Source organism: Mytilus californianus, unplaced genomic scaffold (assembly GCF_021869535.1).
Source record: "Mytilus californianus isolate M0D057914Y unplaced genomic scaffold, xbMytCali1.0.p SCAF_4, whole genome shotgun sequence".
Lineage (NCBI taxonomy): Eukaryota > Metazoa > Mollusca > Bivalvia > Mytilida > Mytilidae > Mytilus > Mytilus californianus.
In genome coordinates, this window is record NW_026262690.1 from 13,906,264 (window position 1) to 13,919,929 (window position 13,666).

General features: G+C 31.3%; 1 long non-coding RNA gene across 1 annotated transcript; it reads left to right on the forward strand.

Annotated features, from left to right (window-relative positions):
• Window positions 1-719: 719 nt before the first annotated feature.
• LOC127737505 (uncharacterized) lies at window positions 720-3,133 on the forward strand. Its single transcript, XR_007999603.1, has 3 exons — window positions 720-1,514; window positions 2,253-2,364; window positions 2,775-3,133. It is a non-coding gene; the product is annotated as an uncharacterized LOC127737505 (long non-coding RNA).
• The last annotated feature ends 10,533 nt before the right edge of the window (window positions 3,134-13,666 follow it).

A 13,666-nucleotide genomic window follows, 5' to 3' on the forward strand; every position in this document is an offset into this window, starting at 1 on the left:
GTGCTCGTCCCGAGCACAAATTACTACATTTCGTTTTAGTGTTGGTAATGTTATTCCATCTGTGGGTAATTCGTGTTTGGGTAATCATCATTCTGTCTAATTGCTGAAAGTGTGTACATACTGAAAACATCACGAACATAGAAAATGCACATATTGGACCTTTTAATAAATATATAAAGGGGGTATGAGGAGGGGGACTAACACAAATATACTAAAACATTCCGAGTAGGGTGGCAAACATAAATATACTAAACTTTCTGAGGAGGGGGACTATCATAAATATACTAAAACATTCTGAGGAGGGTGGCAAACATAAATATACTAAAACATTCTGAGGAGGGGGACTAACATAAATATACTAAAATGTTCTCAAGGGGGAACAAACGTAAATGTACAAAAATATCAATTTCCACTTCACAATTCAAAGGAACATGACTGTTATATGTATAAATATATAAATCTTCAAAAAGGGATGTTTTTATCATAATCATAAAGGCTTTAGTTTAGACTAAGTAGTATAGATTGGAGGAAAAGGGAAGGGATGCAATAATAATCATTGGCCCGTTTATGATCTTAACAAAAATTACACACTAAACTGAAAGGTTTTCGAAAACACTATCAAGAATTTTAACCGATTATCAGATTATCAGTGGCTATATTTGTACCTTGTAAACAGGTTTTGATCAAACATAATAATGTATTTTTCTAACATGTACACTGTAAAAACGGCGTTTAGAATTGAAACACATCTACAACATGTTTAGATCTAAACGTGTTTAGGAAAGCGTTTAGGATCTAAACGGATATTCACGTAAACACATTGAAACCTAAACATGTTTAGAATTTAAACGTGTTGCAGTTTAATTATCTGTGAATGTTATCAGTAAGCTAAACATTAAGTAGCATCTAAACACTTCTGAAACACTTTCTTAAACACCTAAACACATTATACCACTTCATTACTGATTTCACCTTTTTACTCGATGTTCCTTTATTTTCCAACGTATTCTGTGACACTATCTCGGTTTTATTGAAATGAAAATTATGGAACAGATAATTATATTTACAAATCAGTCCCAAGTATGAGTCAATATATGTTCCTGGTATGAGCTACTTATGAGAACAATTCATATCATCTTCCCCAACTGAGTTCCGCGGCCCTTTTTTGTGTTGTAAGATTATAGATTTGCTATCAATTAAAATTTCTATATGTTAAGCAATTACTTTTTTTTACTGAATCTTTATAGTATTTATAAGGAAGATATGAGTGAATATTTTCTCTAATTTCCGGAGTCGTTGTCCGACTATGATCTGATTTTATTAAACGAACAGAGTTATCGTTCTTGGTAATTTGATACAGACGCCTTCAGACCCGCCAAAGACAAAATTATTTAAAACAATGGATCCCATCGACCAAGCAAATATATCTATGGACGATGCAACAGATACAGAACATCTTATTAGAATATTGACGGAATCAAAAGCCAGCTTAACAATTATTACAGCAGCGGAAGGTAAGCAAACCCAGATTTCGTAAAAAGGGGGGTGGGGCACAAAACAGGCTTAGTTAGGAATATGTGCATTAAACTGTTAACCTATATGTATCTCTTTAATGTGTCCAGACCCCCTTCCCCTCATTGTTCCGACTCTGATATTGTTGATAGGAGCAAACATTTAATTCGGGGAGGGGGGTCTTGTATCCTCGTCTCATGGGTTTTCGTGCTATTAAGAATGCTTTGTGACGTCACTGTAAGACTTCTAAGCAAAAAAATAAAATAGCCTTTCAAGACGTCATAATTAATTGGACTATAGTAGTACCGTTGTAGTTCACTGAATTTTCAGAAGAAACAGTCAGTCTATCATGTCTATGCACACATTTTATTAATGTATGAATCTTTGGTTTTGTTTGTGAAACATCATTGAGTTTTTATTTACATTCTGTATAGGTAACAGTATTCGTCCCTGTACATAAAATCATAGTTTCATGTATTTAAACTTTGCAAGAAATAAGATCCCAATGGCCCATAGTGCAACATCTTTAACACATATAAACACTGAAATTATAGTTACACTACATTTGTCAAAGAGAAACTAAGAATACCAAAAGAACATTCAAAATCATAAGTTGAAAATAAACTGACAATACCAAAGGATCATTCAAACTCGTAAGTCAAAAATTAACCGACAAGTTATTAATATATTTTATTTAAACCTTTAAATAAATTTAATAATTTGTTTGTATGTATTTATAGGACTGTGACACAGTAGTGGGAATGAAATCCCTAGAATATAGATCAAATCGAAGAAAAGATCAGATATAAAACAACGAAGAAAGAAAAGGATGACTTCATTTCAAAAGCAGATGTAAGTAAAAATATATAAGTATATTATTAAGTAGCCAATAGAACTATAATACATTGTAATATGATTGAAAAATGAAGGTTAATTCATAATCTAGTATATATCCTGTTGAAAATAGAAAAATTGGTAATTCTAAAAAAAATATATTACAAATAAGAGAAAAGACTGTAGCTCTCAGAAATCGAGGATTTTGTTTTAAAAATATAAAAAAACTTACATGCTATATTATTCCCTTTGATTTATTTGTCTATTGATGTGTACATGGTTTAAAGTTTTGTCTTTATAACTACAATTTGTATTTTTCTTTTGCAAGAATCTTTTGAGAACCTTGTTTAATGTATTTTAATATAAGAATAAGTGACTGTTGCACTACAAATGTACATGTACTTGAAGGTTTCATTTTTTCGTTTCAGTTTACAAAAGTTCACCTGACAACCAAAAAGAACTGCCCACCAAGAGCCTTTATCATTCAAAAGAAGATAGTTCCGTAATGAACAATTCCTGTATGATAGGAGATGGACTGACAATTTCTGTTTTGTTGAGGATAAAATTCATGTGATTTTACATTTTCCTGTTAATGACTATCTATGGCAAATTCTCTTTATTAAATCTATTAACACTTATGAAATTGGTGATGAAAATGTTATAATTTTTCAAGGGAAAATAATGTAAACTTGTTATTGTCTCATAAATCTGTACAGATTATATCAAGATTTATAATTGTATTTTTTGTTTGCTTTAAGTGAGACTTTTAAATAAAATATTGAAATAATTTGAATAGATTGTATGTTATCCTCAAGTCTGGAATAAAAAAACAAAATAAAAGATCCAACCTCCATATTGTATTTAAAAAGGTAAAGGTCCATAAAACCTGACAAAATCAAACGCTTGACTACATAAACCAACAGAACAAATGGAAGCAAACCTGTTATATTCCTGACTTCGTACAGGCATTTTCCTTTAAAAATAATGGTGGGTTAAACTTGGTCTTATGGTTTACAGACTTTTCTTAGGCCTACAGGAAGAATAAAAATTAAAAATGTGTAACCCTATTATTATTGCTATTATTATCATTACTGCAGTTTTCTAGCTTTAGTATTTTGTATTGACGAGGACAAATGATGGTAAAAATAATTACAAGGACATTTAAGCAGATTTGTACACTTGAATTGTATATTCTACAATATTATACAATGCACTATTAGTATCCAATCTGTAGTGCTGTACCACTAGTAGTTCCTGTAAAATCATAGTACTAGTAGCCTAACAGAAGGTCTAAACATCTGACATCTAAACACTTGTTGGAATCTAAACACTTGTTAAAATCTAAACATGTTTAGATGCTAAACGTGTTTCAAAACGTACACAGAAAAAGTGTTTAGACTTGTGTTTAGAATCTAAACACTGTTTTTACAGTGTAGTATACAGGTCGTCACTCCTGTACACCCAATGGAAACAAGAGCACAAGACAGGTGACTAGTCCACCTTGTTCTCTTGTTTCGGCCCAAAGTTGTATCATAAAATGATTTTGTTATAGCACTGATAATCGATGTATATGAAAGCTTACACGTGTAAATGCATGTTGTGTGAAATGATAAAAATAACGACAACTAAAACAATTGTGGTTATTTGGTATACTATTGTCCGTGATCCTTGTTCAAAGTTACAACCTTCACTTGTGTAAAACACTAGGTTCTATGATACAACAAGGATACACAGACTTTAGCTCGATTTATTGCTTGTTTTCTTAATGCCATTGGCAAATATTTCAGACATATTTAGAACAAAGTTAATATTCACTTAATTAGAATAATGAAGTTATCTTAATTGATAAATTCTTAATGTGAAAATGAAAAACGAAACACAACCTATTCTAACATTTATTTTACAATCGGCTCTTGAACGGCCTGTATTTGCAAACAGATTAACCATATTTGGATTAGGGTGGGGGCTGAAACTCTCTGTGGTTGACTTGCGGAACGAGTGGTACTTAGAAGTACTTTCGTAAAAATTGTATTCGTTTTTCGATGCCTTTTATTTGGGGGCGTTTCTGTTGTCTATTAATATGATTAAGAACATTGACAGGGGGGACGTAAAAATGTGCATTCTCAAAATGTTCTTAACTATGACAGTATGTATCACACTTACCATCACTTCTGGGTTGGTTCTGTGGTGTAGGATTGTCCTTTATAGCACTGGTAATTTCGACTGGTTCTGGTTTCGATACTATCTGCATGGTTATGTCTGCTAGCAAAGCAGCATCTATGGCCTCACTAACGGAAAAGTTTTGTTTAAGACCGGTTGCGGTGACAAACGGAACAACAAACTCTGGTCTAAGTCCACGAAGAATAAATTGTTCCATTATTACTGTTTGACCAGCTAGAAAACACAGTCTCTCGATTCTGGATATAAACTGTTAAACAGTTTCGTTTTGTTTTTGTTTTAAATCGGCTGCATCTTTCCACAATCCCACTTTTTCTATACTTTTTCTTCCAAAACGCTCCTTGAATTTACGGAATAGTTTATCTTTGCTGTTTCGGTCTTCGGCGTCGAGAAGCATATACCATGCTAAAGCGTAGTTGTCTATAAAACATGTAAATGCTCTTGTGGCTTGCACCTCATCCCACTTTGAAAATTCACACATCAGTTCGTAACGTTGTATCCAAATGTCTGCATTTTAGGTTTCGAACGCGTTAAACTTTTCCAACTTTGGTAACTCCATTTTTTCAATTTTCGTATATTGGGACTAGTTCATAAGTAAAACTCGCTTGGCTGCAAAGGTAACGGTTATCGAGGGATCCTCCCCAATTATAACCCCGTGAATTTCCGGTCTAACTCCGTTTTTTTCGGCACGGGTTACATTAAAGTCTGTTGGTCAATAATCGACACTGTGGCTGCTTTAAACGCAAGACCGTATACAATATTATATACAAATTTATTCACAAGTTTACAGTTTGAAAGCTAGGGGAAGACTGCCCAAGCACACTTACAAAACATAAATTAAGTCAAAGATAAGGGTATTAAAACATTATAAAAGGTTCTCATAAAATATAAATTATTGTCTAATCTTATGTAATAATAAACGGATTATTGTCCTCCGGCTTAACTTAGCAAAATAGCGATAATTGCTTCTTTTGAAGTTGAGTGTAAGTTTCGCACCTTTGACAGCCATCGCATTAAGTTGTAAAATAGTAAATCTATAATCTCTTTGGGTATTTGAAATCAAGAATCATTATATTTAAGAATAAAGAAACATTTAAAACAAGAAATATTCAACTTAAAATTAAAACGAGAAATAGTCAATTTAAAACGAGAGTCCATATAAATCTCCAATTTAAAACAAGAGTTCATATAAATATTCAATCTAAAACGAGAGTTCATATAAAGCACTTTGCGAATTATTGTAAAAGTTCCCAATGTCACTTTTCTTCCGGTTATATTTACCTAATATCATGATGGAAACTCTCTCATTTTCAAAGGCTACAGTTTAAGTCCGTCTTCTACTTCCCTTTCCTTTACAAAGATTACAAATGCATGTATATTACATGAAGCCAAAACAAATTTGTGATCGAATAACAAATAGATTATTTTTGAGAAATGGTGAGGACTGGGGAATTGGTAACAATATAAAAATAAGGAGAAGCGGTATGATTGCCAATGAGACAACTATCAACCCAAGTTAAAATGATGTAGATGTAAGCAATTATAGGTAACCTTACGGCCTTCAACAATGAGGAAAACCTATACCGTATAGTCGGATATAAAAGGCCCCGACATCAAAAGAAACAATTCTGTTATAGAACGTGTTCATCTTCAATTTTGTAAACTACTAATTCATCTAAATATATCCACACCTGATTCATGATGTATGGGGAACTAGGACGATATGTATATATTTTTAATCAAATTACGAAATATAAATTATTGGGCAAAGCTTGTAACCGGACAGGAAAAGAAACTCCCTGTTATTGGAAATAATACTTCAGATATGGATTTTTCTAAGCTACAAACTTTTACAGTACAAAATTAAAGGAAACTGAATTTTTTAAATTAAAACTCATTTCTGTTGGAGAGGTGTGTTCACAACTAAAACACCTTAATATTAATAAATCCGCAGGTTTAGATGGAATTGGTCCAAAACTTTTAAAGCTAAGTGCAGAGATAATATCGCCATCACTAACTTTTCTAATAAACAAAAGTATAACGTCGAATCGTTTTCCGCAAAAATTAAAACTTGCAAGAGTAACTGCTATACATAAAGGAGGACCAACAGATATTCCCTCCAATTATCGTCCAATTTCTATTTTAAATACCATATCTAAAATTTTTGAGAGACATGTATGTACACAGTTATATGCATTCTTAAATAATAAAAAAATGTTACATATCGCTCAGTCAGGTTTCAGGCAAGGTCATTCATGTCAAACAGCGCTGACTAAACTAATTGATGAATGCTTAAATTTTTAGACAATGGAGAAATAGTTGGTACTGTGTTTTTAGATTTCAGTAAGGCTTTTGACCTTATTAACCATGCCATACTTTTAGAAAAGTTAAATTTTTATCATATCGGAGAACATATGATAGATTGGATAAAATCATATTTGTCTGAGAGACAACAAGAAGTTCAATACGCTAACATTAAATCTGATAAATCGTTTGTAAAATATGGAGTGCCTCAAGGTTCTATTTTAGGTCCTCTGTTATTTTTAGTCTATATAAATGATTTACCTCTTCATGTTAAACAATCAGACATGGATTTATATGCTGATGATTCAACATTGCATTTTCATAATAAAAACATTGAAAAAATAAACAGCATATTGCAAAATGATTTAAATGCTATACAATCTTGGTGTAACAATAACAGTATGAAAATTAATGCACAAAAAACAAAGTGTATGAAATTGGGTTCAAAACAAAAACTTACACAACTATCAGAATTATGTATTACCGTCAATGAAACATGTATTGAAAATGTCCATTCTTTCAAATTACTTGGAATTGACATTGATGAAAATTTCAGCTGGGAGGATCATGTTGATCATATATGCAAGATTATCTCATCTAAAATATCACTTTTGTTTAAAATTAAAGTATATTTGCCTATACACACAAGACAACTATTTTATAATGCATATATTCTACCATATATAGACTATTGTAGTTCAGTTTGGGGAAATTTATTACAAAAAGATTCAGACAGAATCATAAAACTTAAAAAAAGAGTAGCAAGAATTATACTTGAATGCGATATTTCTGTTCCATCTAATTTTATGTTTTCATCTTTAAAATGGCTATCTTTTACAAAAAGAATAAAATACCAACAATCAATTCTAATGTATTAAATTGTAAATGGACTAACACCGGATTACCTAACAATGCTAAATATTAATGATGTGCAACACCACAACTTACGATCTGTCTCTAATAATGATCTATTTGTTCCAAGACCAAATACAAATTTTTATAAAAAATCTTTTCATTATTCTGCAACAAAGGTATGGAATAATTTACCACTCAAAATAAAAAATTGTCGAAATGTGGAATTATTTAAGAAACATTGTTATAATCATTTTCTTGAAAATTCTATGCAAGTCGAATAATTTGTTTTCTTTCTTTTATTGTAAGAATAAGAAAATTTAATCAAACTTTACCAAATATTGCCATTTATTGCCATTTGTATGTTTGAATGATTGAATTGTGTTGATACTAGTAATATATATTGTATTTTAAGGTATGAATGTATGAATGTTTACTGTATACATGTATTTTGTTTGAGGGCCTCAATGAAAATTAGACTACTTCTAATTGAGTTACCCTCTTTAAATAAAGAATTTATTATTATTATTATTATTATTATTATTATTATTATTATTATTATTATTATTATTATTATTATTATTATTATTATTATTATTATTATTATTATTATTATTATTATTATTATTATCCTATACAATCTTGTTACTGGTGGGAGCATATAACTTGGTTTAAGAATGTAAAATCATTGCTGGGTAATTGTGGACCATCAAGTATATGGAACACTAAACATTTTACTGGTAGCAACTGGTTGCAAAATAATGTTAAATTTAGATTAACTGACCAGTTTAGACAGACATGATATGCTACTCTACTTAACTCTCCAACAGCTCTAAATTATAGATTATTCAAAAACAGTCTAAAATTTGAAACCCACATCAATATTCTAGAAGACAGTTTTGTTATATTTTGGAATGTTCGACAATATACGAAAGTAGACAAACGCCTTTAAAGTATCATTTTGTAAACAGACCAAATTTTAAAAAATTTTAAGAACTTATGATTAGCAACAACCCGTCTGAACTAAAAGAGTTGTGTGCAAATTTATACGAATAATTATTGAATGCTTAGAATCTCCTGGGTAACTAACCACTTTATGTCTCTACTTTACAATTGTATTTATATTTCATGCTTTTGTTTGTTAATTTATTTGAATATGTACCATTGCATAAAATTGAGAATGGAAATGGGGAATGTGTCAAAGAGACAACAACCCGACCAAAGAGCAGAAAACAGCCCAAGGCCACCAATGGGTCTTCAACACAACGAGAAAATCCCGCACCCGGAGGCGGGCTTCAGCTGGCCCCTAAACAAAAATGTGTACTAGTTCAGTGAAAATGGACGTCACACTAAACTCCGAAACATATAAATGAATTAATATTTATTGGTTTACGAGAATAAAGATATATATTAATTTGTTTAATATTTTCGTTATGTCAGCTGGCTTGTCATTTCTATCGTTTTCTCGTAAATTACTAAATCCGGCGTTTCCAACCTAGTAATTGGCGGCATTATGTTTCCTGGGACCGGAATATATTTCATGTATTAGTCCTAGATGTTTCTTACAATTGGACTGCTAAATAAAAAAAAAAAAAAATGGAAGGTGAGAAAATTTTTAAACGGGTGTATTTATAGCGGTGGTGGTGTAACGGTAAGCATGGTTGCCCTCCAAGTAGTCGATCCGGGTGCTTGCTTTGGTTGGCAAAAAATAACCCATCCAATGCTCGGAATTCTACTTCGCAATGAATAATTGCATACATTTTTAAGTGAGAAATACCCATTTGATGAATTAAGTTTCATTTTGCTATCAAAAAATCAATTCCAACTTTAAAAAAAGAAAATATTCTTTCAAATCTATTCATATTGCGCTCTGCGTATTTATTCATCTTGAATTATCGGATAAGTTCCCAATGTACGTCAGCACTTTGAACCCATCCTGACCTAGGATTCCGTATGGTCGAATTGATTCACCTTGAACAGTCAAGTATCTTTATTAAAAAAAACCGCTATATATAGAAAAGACCTTATCTTGAAAACTTCAACTGAGAACTTGGACGTGAAAATGAAACCATCGAGACTGCATGACATATGTCAGGTTTCTTCTTATTATTATATTCTTTACTGTTGCTCTGATAAGCACTAAAAAAGGCACAGACTAAATCCTAAAAACCTAGCATCTCTACTGCAGCATGAAAATATGGTCCAAACTAAATGGCTTATGTGTATACCGTGCAGCCACATATACATGTATAGGATGAACAAATGGCACAAAACACTATTCAATAAACTAAACATTAGACAAAACTGACCCCACTAAAAGCCAGAGTTGAACTCAGGTCTTCTGAAGGTTAAGGAGTTCTCGCTTCTCTAGTGATCCCTTCCTTATTCCTCGAGTCATTATAATAGCTAGTTCGAATTAATTGATAAGACAAAACAAGGAACGTGACTATGGCACATCCATGTAATCTGCTACACCAAATGATTAACCAAGTAACGATGGCAACCCTTTAACTTTATATTTGAGGACATCACCTTCACTGTTGAGTCCGTTTATGATTTCAAAAGATTCTTAGTAAGCAGAAACACTCTTATCTGGGAAAGCCTGATATCAAACACAGTAAATACCATACTTCGCCATAGCAATTGACAGCTGACAATGGTGAAAAGTATAAGTAATTTCTTTTGTATTTAAGTTTAGTTTTAACCATAATTTCTTTTTTTTAGGCATAGAAATTAAGCTGACCAGAATATACCTATGAAAATGAGGTAAGTGTGAAAAGTGGCAATGATTTTTATTTGTTTTATTTGCTTACACTGTCTACGGAAAAGTAATACCATAGGTCGAGCCTAAAATAGGATGATGAGCGAAAAATCCAAGTACATATATCAACATGAGGACTATTTTAACACGAAAAGGGGATTCTATAGCGTACTATGCTGTACTCATACTATGAATAACAAATTTATTTTGTAAAAAATGTTTCTGTACTCCTAACAACAAAATTATTATATTCAAATTTACTTGTGTACGTTACTTTATTTAACGCCATTTTGTCCTGGTTAAAGTTGTCTTTTTGACATTAAAACATCTTTTTTATTTATATTGTGTCATAGATCAAACTTATTCGTTCAGTGTATATTTACTTGTTTTTGTGTATTGTCTTTTTGATCGAGTTTAGCCATTTCCATTGATATTTTATTGTGTGTCTTTTTATGTTGTAATGTTATACCACTGTTTCAAGTTAGGGTGACGGTTGGCGCCTGTTAAAACGTTTAAACCCGCTGCATTTTTATGCACCTGTCCTAAGTCAGGAGCCTGTTGTTCAGTGGTTGTCGTTTGTTGGTGTGGTTAATAAGTGTTTCTCGTTTCTCGTTTTTTATATGGGTTAGAACGTTTGGGAAAATCAAATTGACAAACTTTGTGCAGTAATTGTAAGCAGACTGCATCTTATGAGCCGACTAAAAGCATATCTTCCAGTAAGTGTTCTCAAACTATATTGTAATGGATATATACTTTCAATTATGGACTACTGCTGTACCGTGTGGGGAAATGCTTCAAAAACTAATATTGACGAATTATACAAGTTACAAAAGAGGGCAGAAAGAATCATTTTAAATGCAGGTTTTGATATCTATTCATCTCTTCATCAGTTATGTTTAAAAAGTTAGGATAGCTTACCATTTATAATAGAATTAAATATTTTATGATAGTGTATGAATAATCTAGCACCTGAATATTCATCTGAACTATTTTCAAGCTGTTCAGGTGTTAATAAATATTCATTAAGATCATCTTCCCAAAATAATATATTTGTTCAACGATATAAAACTAATTATGGTAAAAGAACATTTATGTATTCTGGAACCTTAATGTGGGATTCCTTGCCTTTGACTTTGAAAGAAAGTAAAAGTATAAATTTATTAAAACAAAATGTCAAGCTTATCTCTGGAAAATACAAGAAGAGAACTTTTCGCAGCTTTAATGTAACGATTTTACTACAAATATACTTTTTATTTATGTAAATTGTAATTGTTTACCTGTACTATTACCCTTTTGTTAATGTATTATTTTCTTTTGAAAATTGTGTATTATATGTAGATTAGAAGGCCACGGGGTGGATTAACTGTTTTGTTAACTGTGTAACCTTCTGAAAATAAAGAATTTATTATTATTATCATTTTATTATAATAACACTCAAATCTGCACACTGCCCTTTTTACAGCCCACAAATCTATGTCCTTTTCTCAGATCTGTGTCCCGTGACATCGGACACTCATTGTTTATCTAAACCCGTATCCTTTGTATAAAGTAGACATTTAGTTAATATGTTACGTGACTTGGGACAGGCACATATGGAATGCGATGGGGCAACCCTACTGTAAGGTAAGATAGGACACACAAATTACTTTTATTTCTTTTTATCATCTTGCTCCTTGTTATCATATCCCCGCTTTCCGAAAACTTTAAAACTGTCTCGGGTTTAGAACCCTTTCTCTTCAAGGGTTTTTTTCCAGTTGACTCAGTGGGTTTTTTTTTTTTTTTTGGGGGGGGGGGGGGGTTCTGTATCAGAACATGAGGTAATTTGGGATTTAGATATCTCATGTGTATATTTAATACTGTGATTTATGTTACTGATATGTGATAAATTTGTCTCGCGACATTTTTTTCCGGGCAGAATATTCATTTTACCGTCTTGGGCAAGACTATGTAAGTTCAGTTTTTTATTTATTCATATTTATCGCCAAAATCCTCATGCTCAAAGAAAATAAAATATTCGTTTCCTAAAGATCGACATTGACGATTGGCGCTTGTTGTCGGCCGAAATATTTGTCTTTCAATATCATATACTATTTCATCTTATTCATTTACATTATACAGTATATCTTGTTATATAAGTATCGTTGTACTAATCATTAAAGACGCCCTTATTTTTCATTTTGCTACCCCCTTTTTTTTTTTCTTTTATTTGTTTTCAGTAGTCAGGAATTTGCAATACCCCCTACAATCACCACCTGACTATGGTTTTTGGGGGTAAAAATTGAATATGTACAAGACTATCCATTTTGTTTTTTAAATTCAAATATATTATTCAAGAATATAGTTATTGAAAAAAGGCTACTCCCACTCACGAGGACCAGAATCTTTCATAACCATTTGATCTATTATTTTTGTCTGCAACATAAAATTCATTAGATTGGTATTGTTTTATTCTGGATTTTAGTCCCATCACACTAGGAGCTATATTTCTTAACTTACATCTGAAAATGTGGTTTTTAGCTATAATAATTAACAAATTTATAAAAAAAAACTCTTAGGGACAAATCCAAACAAAACTCTTTCTTACTGATGCTGAATTAATCAAATAATTTGATTTTCTGTAAAAATGACAACCAAAAATTGTAGGTAACATTACAATCATAAAATAAATATTCTATTGTTTCCTCTTCTTCATTACAGAAGGTACATAGACTTGTTTCCTATTGCTTAATTCTATATAAAAATGAATTTGTAGGTAAAATTCGATGTAAAACGTAATACTGAAAATTCTTTAAATATGTATCTCTACAACGTCTTTTCAGAAGAGAAGAATACTTCGACCATTCTAAGATTTCAGAATTTGTTACTTCCTCCCATTTCAAAAATGTCTTATTTGGGAGTATGCATATTTTATCTACAAGATCTCTGTACACAAATTTCAACTTCTTATTTTCCATGATCTTTTTAGAAAATGCATCAAAAGGGACAACATTTTCTAAATTCAAATTACAATAATCTTTGATGTATCTTTTGATATATTTAGGAATGATAGATAATAAACTGTGGTATATCAAAATATTTCAATATTAAGTTTTTGTCTTACTTGTTGAAATGTTAACAATTATTTGCTATGACTATCTACAATGTCCTTTATAAATTGTGTACCATATAACTTCCATTTCATATAAACAGGGTATTCAGATACTGGTATAAAGTTTAAAATATCCA